The sequence below is a fragment of the Saccostrea echinata genome, unplaced genomic scaffold (assembly GCF_033153115.1).
Source record: "Saccostrea echinata isolate AGI-Se365-2 ecotype Australia unplaced genomic scaffold, CSIRO_AGI_Sech_v1 ptg000060l, whole genome shotgun sequence".
In the NCBI taxonomy this organism is placed as follows: Eukaryota; Metazoa; Mollusca; class Bivalvia; order Ostreida; family Ostreidae; genus Saccostrea; species Saccostrea echinata.
The window spans coordinates 1,300,127-1,310,896 of record NW_026889809.1 but is presented as its reverse complement, the minus strand read 5'-3'; the positions used below and the strand labels follow the sequence as shown (position 1 = coordinate 1,310,896).

Genomic DNA, 10,770 nt, shown 5'->3' with positions numbered 1-10,770 from the left:
ATAATTTTTTGGAGTTTTGTGGATGTGGAATTATGTGATGTCATGTTTAAATCAGAAATAAGTTGTAACAAGTTAGATTTTGTTTTGTTTTTGTGACATCTAATGGTAATAAGTCACACATCACAACAGTCTGCCTGCTTCCCTTCACTTTCCTGTTTAACACCCTGATCCCTTGTTTTTCAGTTGTTATCATACATCCCTTTGTGACCTTGACCTTCTGAATCATTATCTGATCTTAAGTGTTTCCATCTGTACAAGATTGAGTGCATATTTTGTGACGAGACATCTTCATATTGTGCGCCTGTTATTTTGTCTGATTTATTATATGCCTGTAACAGTGTTTTCTCTTTGATTTGAATGAAATATGTGGAGATAATTTTTTTTAATCATTATATAAACATATTGTTATTTATCAATCTTCATTTCAACATCTTTGATGCATAATTTCTGTCAATGAATCACGTATTTCATCTCAGTGCTAAAATTACAGAGAACTTAAACTTTATTATTTAAATTATAACTAACAATGCATTCAAAAAAATTTCAAGCTATTATTCAAGACAGAAACCATTTATTATAATTAAACTAATTCTTAGTCTGTCTTGAGTACTGTTTTTGAATTATTGAGTGCAAAATAAAAGTACGCCCATAGGTGCTTGGTTTCAGGATGGTGTATTGTGTGTATCATCAGTCATTCTACGATAAATGGATTAATTCAGAGTAAAAAAAAAACATGAAAAAAATAATAGTTTCAGTTAGCAAAATGAACATCATAATTCTCTTGTTATTATATTGTTGTTATATGCAGAGGTATTTTTAAAAGATTTTTGATATTCTACTTGCTAAAGTGTTCTGGTGCTGGACAGGGCTTTATTCAGTAATGCCTCACGTATAACTATCATACATATACTCAGATGGCCTTATCAGCACATACAGCCTATCATTGAGTAAAATGCTGACTGACTTTTTTCATACTAATTGTTAGGTCATTATTTATACACTGAACTGTCTACGGATTTCTCCGTTATAACCCGATCATGACAAAGAGCACATGGCAGGTAAGACCGGTCGGCAGGGGATGCTCACTCCTCCATGGCACCTGATCCCACCTCTAAATTTTGAGGTCCGTGTTTGCTCTGCTTCAAATTTGTATCGTTTCATTGGACTTTCGAGATTGAATACTGTTCGTTATCATCATATTTCATAATTACTGTTGTTGTTCTTTTTAGTTTGTTTGTTTGTTTTATTTTGTTTTTATTCTTTGGTTTTTTTTGTTTGTTTTTTTTTGAAAGCTTAGAAAGTTCATTTTTTTTTTATTTTGCATTGATTAACATCTTCTTCAAAAAATACAATGTTCATGATAAAGGTTATAAACTCTATCAGGTGAACAGCACTACAAATAGTTAACATTTATATTACTAATTACTTCGAGTATTCTCATTTCTGTAGCTGTGCGTATTTTGTGAACGGTTCTTGCATGAGAGATTGTTGGTATGAGTAGAGAGCAGCCTGGAGGTTCCCTGTCACCTGTTGACAGATCCCCAGAATCTGCCAGGATATGTCTCTGAGATCTAAAGGTATAAGCTGTCCCTGATCATAGTGAACAAGGGTCTGTAAATCATCTAGAGCTGTTTGTACTCTCATTGTGTCTACATGTCTGTAGCACAAGATCTCTAACATGTATAACAATATATAGGGTGGGACACATAATGGAGGGCAGTAGTTCTGAAGAGCAGACTGTTGTTCTGGTATCAATTCACTGATGTAATGGATTTGATTGCAAAGTCTGACTTCCACTGCTACAGCCTGTCTCCTCTTTGTAGACCGGGACTGTCCCCCTAAAGCCTCAGTATACATCTTTGTATCTTCACTTGACCTATATATCACATATGGCTGTACTAACTTGACCTTGATCATCACTATAATAGATAAAGCTTCCATGTATCTAAGTGTCTTGTAATAATACACCGCTATGTACATCTTGTCAGTTATACAACCAAACTCGGCTTCTAATTTCAGCATGTGACAGGAGATTTAGTCAGCTCTATACCTCAGTTTTTTTATGTGTATAAGTTTCCATGTGTAACATAAAAGCTGTTAGCTGAAAGACAGAAGCTGTAAGTTTCTGTAGCATTTGGACTTGATACTGTGTCAGGAGGGATGAGCCTATTATCCGTTCTGTTGCATGTTGATATCTCATACAGCCTTGTATGTCCAATTTGTATACTGTGTCATTGAGGTTTATTTCACGATTAAGATTTATATCAAACTCAGTCTCAGAAATCAGAGTATGTTCATCTGTACAAATGGAGAGTCTGGGGTTAAGTAGGACATTTATAATACAAGACCTAATGGAGGGACTGTGTAGCAAAAATGCCAAACCCTTCTCATACAACCCATACAGTCTAATAAATAATTGATGTTGTGCTTCACCGTGAATTTTACTCAGAAACATATTGTTACCTGGAATGAAAAAAATTAGGACAGACCCCTTCATACGCCCATTTGAGGATGAGTTTAAAACAGACCCAGAAACCCCCAGGAGATTTTGTGGACACCAATGAGGTAATGTATTTTGTTGAATCACCCAGAAAACCACTGTCTTCATGTGATAGGAACACAGTTATTTATCATCATCACTTTCTCCATTGTTAATTATTTCTGTTAAGAGCAATTTAAGTAAGCCATAAGTTAAGAATTGACAGTGATTCATTGCATACACAATTTTTTGTTCTGTCAGAGAGAAAGAAATTCTCCATTCATGGTCTTCATGACTTCCTAGCTTATGTCCAATTGCCACAAAGTGACATCCATTTTTTACTATATCATCAACAACATGAGACTGGGGCCATGAGTGACATCTGTTTATCCATGAGGAGGCAGATGGAGGCCAAAAGTCACAAACAAAACAGAAGGCTTGATCATATTCTATTGTTCCAATTGTTCCACTGGCACAGGGTCCATGTAGACTGGCATTGGTTGGTGATGATTCAGAACACATGATCTCTTTATATATAGAACTAGATATATAATGTCTGTTATTCATTCTAACACAAGCTCTCTGAATGTCTCTGTCCATGCTTGGTGACAGTAAATATAACAAAGTGAATCCTGGTGGACTATCAGAACAGTCACAGAGGATCAGTGTTTGTCTGTGTGTGTTGTAATACTGAGACTGAGATAATTCCCAGATCACACGGTGATCACTTGGCCAGTACATCAAGTCGAAATCTGATCCTTCCAGTCTGAATCCTTCTCTGCGACTTCCACTCATCATCCTACTGTACTCATCACTTGTCATCACTTGATCTTCCACCATTTCGCTGATGTCCATCACCTCTCTCCTCATGGCCACCAGTTGTGAGGTCCCCACTTTATGACACAGTCCCACAAACACTGACTCAGACATGCGCTGTATGGCTGTCTTACTGGCAAGGATTAAAGGAGAATTTTATATATATCTTGTATAATATGCCTATTTAGTAACAATCATCATCATCATTAATTCATATTTTTACTTTAAAACTTTGGGTGTAATTCTCTATTAAAAAATGTTTATATGTATTATTTAATTGATCTCAATATTTTTATTTATTATTAATGGAGGAAACTAAACTTTAATGTAAGAATATTTATTGTTTTGTGCCATGCCTTATAAACTATTAAAATAGATGTCAACAAAATGTACAGATTGAGATAGTGTACAAGGCAGTTTAAGAGTAGTATATTGCTGTCATTAAAACTTACATTTGTGACGTTCTAATAGAGTCCATGTTTATTTTTTCAAGGAAATCTTAAAACTTTTAAGGAAGTAGTTATAAAAGTTTTCGATGCTATAATTAGTATAGAGAAATCCACTACCACTGTTTTAGTATATAGCATTATCTATATGATCTAGCTACCATAAACAGGGACGAATCCTGAAATCTCAGGGGTTTTTTTTAAGGAGGGCACTGGGTAAAAATATGCCATTAATTGGTTAACTTGAAAATAACTGAATTGTGCAGTCATGAAAAAAACATTTCAGAGGCAGGAGTCTAGGGGACAAGAAAATTTTAAGACTGTTTTGTGCCATGTGTATATGTAAAGTTAGAATGGTCAACAACATGTATTGATTCAGATAGTGTAGTAATGTTAGAGTAATGTATTGCTGCCATTAAAACTTATACATGTATTTGTGAAGTTCTAATGGAGTCCATTTTACAATAAGATCTGAATATTTCAGGTACCATAATAAGTACAGAAAAGTTAATCCCATTACCTCTACTTTTTAAGCTCACCTGAGCTGAAAGCTCAAGTGAGCTTTTCTAATCATATTTTGTCTGCATGCAGTCCGTCTAGATCTGTGCATCTGTAAACTTTTCACATTTTCGACTTCTCCAGAACCACTGAGCCAATTTCAACCAACCTTGCCACAGAGCATCCTTGTGTGAAAGGAATTCAAATTTGTTCAAATGAAGTCCCACGCCCTCTTTCAAAAGGAGATAATTTAGAATAAGTAAAAATTGGTGGTATCATTTATAAATCTTCTTCTCAAGAACCACTGGGCCATAAAAAATTACAACTTATGTTAAACCTTCTTTACATGGTGTAGATTCAAGTTTATTCAAATCATGACCCCCGAAGGTAGGGTGGGGCCACAATGGATAATCAAAATTTTACATAGGAATTCATAGGAAAAATCTTTAAAACATCTTCTCAAGAACAGCAAATTTAAGCCATGATTGGTCATATCTATATAGAAGCATCGTCAGGTAGAATAATTTCAAGTTTGTGCAAATAATGACCCATGGTGGTAGGGTAGAGCCACAATGAAAGAACAAAGTTTTATATAGGAATACATAGGAAAAATCCTTTAATTCTTCTCAAGAACAGCAAAGCCATGATTGGTCGAATTTATACGGAAGCATCCTCGGGACTGTAGATTCAAATTTGTTCAAATCATAACCCTCCTAGATAGGGTGGGGTTATAATGAAAGAACAAAGGTTTACATAGGAATATTAAATAATACATAAAAAAAATCTTTAAAAGAATTCTTCTCAAGAACAGCAAAGCCATGTTTGGTCATATTTATATGGAAGCATCCTAAGGTAGTGTAGTTTTAAGTTTGTGGAAATTATGATCCCCTGGGGTAGGATCGGCCATTGGCATACATACGAAGAATCTTTAGGTCTATGATTTCGTGTAGTACAAATTTACATTTTCGTCATTTAAGCTATCTATTATTCAATAGAAACCCTAACCATTGAGCAAATATATTTTATAAATAAATACTTTCGAGGGGAACCAGACTCTGCATGCTGGCAGGGGACTAGTATTGCTAATGCAATATACTCTTAGACTCTGCTTGGTATACAGGAAATTAAACAAGACAAAAGAAATTTATAAAAATTTATTTCTACTGCTGCTAATTAATGAAAAGATTTTAAAAGGTAAATATATATAGATGTATAATATTAAAAATAGCAAAAAGAACACTGTAAACAATTGTATAACAATAAGGATGCATTATGTATATTAAAATAACAAGGTATTTTATAAAAGCAAGTACGAAGACTTCTCGTAGAATGCTCAACATTGTACCCTGAATTACATAAGATGTACTCTACATAAAATGTACTTTGTTGTATAGTTGTGGTGGTTGGCACCAAATTAACAAAACTACTGAACAAAAGTGCAAGCTAGAAATATCATTAACGGTGTATTTATTTATTAGTACATATGTACGAATCATTAAGAAAAAAAAATTGATATAACAGTCTAAAGAAAAAATAATCATTGCTGATAAAGAACCCTGTAATGATAATTGAATGTAGAAGCGCATTTGATTTAAACATATATTTAGACATCTTTGGAGTTAAAGCCCAAATCTTCAATTAACTAAGTTAATCAAATGTCACATTTTCATCATAATGCTTAACAAGAATGGCCATTCATACAGTACATATTTTTAAAAAAGAAGAAAAGAAAATGACAACATTTAAAAATAAACGATATCTGTATTTTGATTTTTAATTTTAATCTCGTTGTTCTTTAATCAGGCATTGCACAATGACTTTGTGTAATCGCATCTTCATCAGATATAAGTTAATAGGATATGTACTATGTGACCATGTTCTGATCACTGATTCAACAATCACATTCTCATTACTGAGTTGTCAATCACATTCAGTTCACTGATTAGTCAATCATGTTCTGATCAATGACTGGTCATTTTAACATCTTTTCTGCTTACAATTAAAGATCACATGACATTGGACTCCATTCATCAATATTATGTAACATTCCAGCCAAGAAATGTCCTCAAGTTAAAACTGTGTTATTGGTAATGTAATAAAAACAGACAATATGGAATGACAATAATCTATCAATTCAAAAAATAATGAAATCTTAAACATTAGTATGTGTGTATTTCCAAGTATATTATCGACAGATCACTAGCATTAGTAAACATAAAGTAAACAATTGACTTTGGTTGAACAAGACTGACTACAGACTATAAAGTTTATCCACTGGACAAGAAGTGACTTATCCTAAAATCTCCTTCAGGTCCTAGACTACTGATGATGCACGGACAGACTAACAAAGATGGAGGCCTATGTTAGATCACCATATATCCAGTCCTCTGTCCTCATCTAAATCTATTGACATTGTTAGTCAACATCCATCATTTGATTTAAGGTCTGTAATAAATGGAGATTCTTAGGTTAGATATAAAAATGGTCACCATCCACAGTAAAACATGCTTACGTGATGCAAAATACAGTGAGTTAAAGTAGCTTAATTAGAATTTAAGAAAAAAAAACAAATATAGGAGTAGTGATATTTCTTTTATTTTTACAAAGAATTGTACACCATGTGGTTAAGTTAGGAATTTTTCTCAGTTACAGTCCCATTATTTCCAGGAGAGTTTTTAAGATTTAAGAAGGGAGATTTTCTCGAAGGACATGTACATACAATTCATTGGTTTAATCTCAGAATTAATGCATGGTCATTTGATTCAAATCGTGCATTAATGCTTAACTTATTTTAACATGATAACTTCCAATTAAGTAACATGCGTAAAATTGTACATCATTCACTAATATAGGTATTTCATTAATTTAATTCTGTGATAATATAATGAAACCTCATTGCATTGATGAAAATACAGACAAAATGCATGTTTCATATAACATGTCTGTATTTCATTATGTAGTGTAAAATAAATAAAGCAGTGTTTAACATAGTTCAAAGGAAGGTCATGCTCAAAATGTTCAACATTGTCCCAGACCCAAACTCGTTTATCTCCACTGACAACAGAAAAATGGTCATACATGTACATGTAAGCCAGGCAATTCTGTACAAAACAAAAATGTGTTCCTCCCAGAATATGTTTAATAAACAAACAAGTACAGAGAAACCTAAGGCTTGATTAACATTTAACTGAAACTTACTTAATATAGATTAAAGTCAGTTTATTTTCTTTAAAAAAAAATCAATGGAACATCGCTTTGAGTGTATGGTTAATTTCCTAATTCACTCCTTCTGTTTTTACCAATCCTCATCCAAAGAGCTTTGATCATTTATTTCTGAAAACTTTCACCTAAAATATATGATCAATAATTACCTTTAGATAAAAAAGATATAAACTTACTTTGCTTACTAGTTTACAGTACAGTCATTTATTTGATTCAACGTTGTAGAAGGGCAATGGTCCATACTGTGAATTCAGACTAAGGGTTCAGGGAGTTTGAGTTTGGTTTGAGTGTGTGAATAATCCGCTACAGTTTCTGACTTTTGGTGAAGTTGGGCACCCGGAAGACGTCAGGGGGGTATTAGACGAAGAAAAGACCAGGAGGTTCTATGTGTACTGCAAGGTGGGTTGTCAAGTTTTTATTGTTTTACAATACTGTAAACCAACTATTACTCGCGTCATCTTTTATTCGCGATTAGCCCGTTTAAAATCAATCCGCGACGATTAATTTTCGCGACTGAGGAAACATTCTCTACAAATACAAAGTAATATAATACAATTAATATTCTCGAGTTGAAGTAGGTCGTGAAACTGACGGATATTTCTTGCAAGCGAATAAAAGTTGGTTTACAGTACTCTAGAAACTCTTTAACAATGCTTAATTAATTTGCAGAAGTCTACATGTGTAAATTCTTTAATATTATTGTTGATGTTCATGTTTGAAAAACCAATTATCAATGAGAACAAATAGAAAATGTTTCTGAGTACCGTATATACTCCTCGCCTATAAGTCGGTTGTATTTTTTAAGTTTAAATTTAAAGGATTGACTTGCTAAAATACCGATCTTTTCATAACTCGCAGATAAATCGGATAAAAGGTTTTGGACCAAAGATTAACTCCCAAAAAAAACGACTTATAGGCGAGTATATACGGTATGTATAAGTCTTAATTTTATAGCGAATAGTGATCACTAATTAGAATCCAGGCCCTACTGGCGCAATGGTTAGAGCTTTTGTTCCAGAGTCGCAGAGTAAGGCGTTGATCCTTACGTCACGGGCTCGAATCTCACTGCAGACATTAGAATTTTGTGTTTCTTACATATAATGTACAATATAATGTACGCAGCACTGTTAAGGCGTTCTTCAAAGAAATCAACAGAATATAAACGTGCATAAATACATACCTTTTTAAACTGAATTTATTTTTGTAAAGGTACTATATTATCTTATGACTTTAACATTCTTTGAAATAACATTGTATACCCCGCTCTGTACTGAATTTGGTTTGGTCACGTTAGTTGATAGTCACGTGATAAATGCATGTAATGTGTACTGTATGTAGGTCACAAACAAATTTCAATATCGCAAGGGCATGCCCTAGTTAAAATCAAAAATTAAAGTAATAGATTGTTTCTACATAACTGGTAGTTTATGGAAAGTGCTGCTGCTTTAAATAGAATTCGCATTTTATTTGTTTAAATTTCAAGTTATCTGACTAATGTCGAAATATGTGTGACCTTTACCAAGTATTTTATGTATTTATTAAATTATGCTATCGATTTCAGGAGAGCAGCAGCACTTTTCAAGTTAAGGAATAAGTCCGTTAGATGTATTCAAAAAATGGTCAATATCTATTAAGTGTATGCCCTTGCGAAAAGGCGATTTAATGAGGCACCTCGGCTTGAACATGCACACCCTGTAGACAAAAACACGGTAGAATTAATTCAATACATTCTCTCGATATTTTTTTAAATAATGGCACTAAACAAACGTTTCAGATTTGTATTAATGGTCTACCTAAGATTTGCAAATAATATTCTGTTTAATAATAAAATGCATTTTTCACTGTGAAAAAATTACTTGATCCGCCTCTCACTGCACATAAAATGCGTCAAACTTTACCATGATGACGTCATGTCGACAAGTGCATTGCAATCAGTGACTTGTTTATATCTTGCTGTGTGGGATTTAACTAGCGACAAAAATGAATGCAGTGGTAAGTTTTGATGTAGTTCATGACTCTTATGCAGTTTAGATTCGCAAATTATTTCATTTTCTGTTATTGTGAGGAATTGCTATATTTGTGTGATGTCACAGTAAACTTTTCCCGTATAAATTAGACCCCGCCCCCTTTATGCAGCCTTAACAGAGCTGCGTATTACTCTTACTCATCATATATTATAGTTTGAGCATAAAGTCTATTGTAGAATTTGTAAAATTTGCTTTGAAGTGTGAAAAACTAACACTTTGCAACATATAACCTTAAAGTAAATACTCCTGTATTTTGAGACAATCCCTAAAAAATATCCAGAAGATAGATTTTCCCTAAACTTGGCATATATACTGAAGTAATTGTAAATTACATATGATTTAAAATTACAGAGTTTTTATATTATAGTTTTCACACAATAAAACCCCAGACGCACCCTTAACTTAATTAACTAAAGTGTGCAACCTTCAGAATTACAGTCTTTGATATTTTGTCACATTGTTATTAATTAAAAATTATAATTTCATAGTGTAAGAGAGACAATCTAAAATTGTTCGAAGAATTTTTTGTTGTAGAAGTGATATTCATCAGCAAAATGTCAACGCTAATCAACGAAGTCTTTCATTATTTTCCTTGCTTCTGCATAAAATATACACAGCAGTTAAAGGAATATTTAAGTAATTAATGTTTGATTGATCCCGCCATGTTGATTGTCAGGGAACGAGGAAGACGCCTAGCATTGCTGAGGTTGATGAGGAGGAAGAAATGGAGCCGGCAGTAGCCAGGGAAAGTTCTACACGATTCGTTTCGAGCTAATTCCCAAATCTCCGTCAAAGAAGCCCTAATGGAAAGTTAACGAGGTCAGGCTTACAAATATGTTCACAGAGCAGACCTTCATCTTCATGTTTAACCGCTGGATGTTTCGGGAACACGAGGATATGGAGATAATGAGGGAATATGTGGAGATAACGCACAGTATTCGAGCTCAAAAGTCTATTAAACATTACAAAATAGGAGCAGAGCAAACACGGACCTCCAAAATATCAGAGGTGGGATCAGGTGCCATGGAAGAGTGAGCATCCCCTGCTGATTGGTCACATCCGCCGTGTGATCCTTGTCATGATCGGGAAATAACGGAAAAATCCGTCGACAATTCAGTATGTAAATAATTGCCTAAAAATTGGAATGAACAAGATGTGTTTGTAAAACACTGATGCCCCCGTATGGCAGCTTATGGTGAACGTTAAACTTCTCAAATGCAAGTCAAAATCCAGGCCAAAAGATGAAAAATGTTGGTACTCAAAGAAAGTGACCGGTATCCAA

At 33.8% G+C, this 10,770-nt stretch overlaps 1 pseudogene; it reads right to left on the bottom strand.

The window, feature by feature from the left end:
• Positions 1-1,437: 1,437 nt before the first annotated feature.
• LOC133174898 (uncharacterized) lies at positions 1,438-4,199 on the bottom strand (annotated as a pseudogene).
• Positions 4,200-10,770: the final 6,571 nt, after the last annotated feature.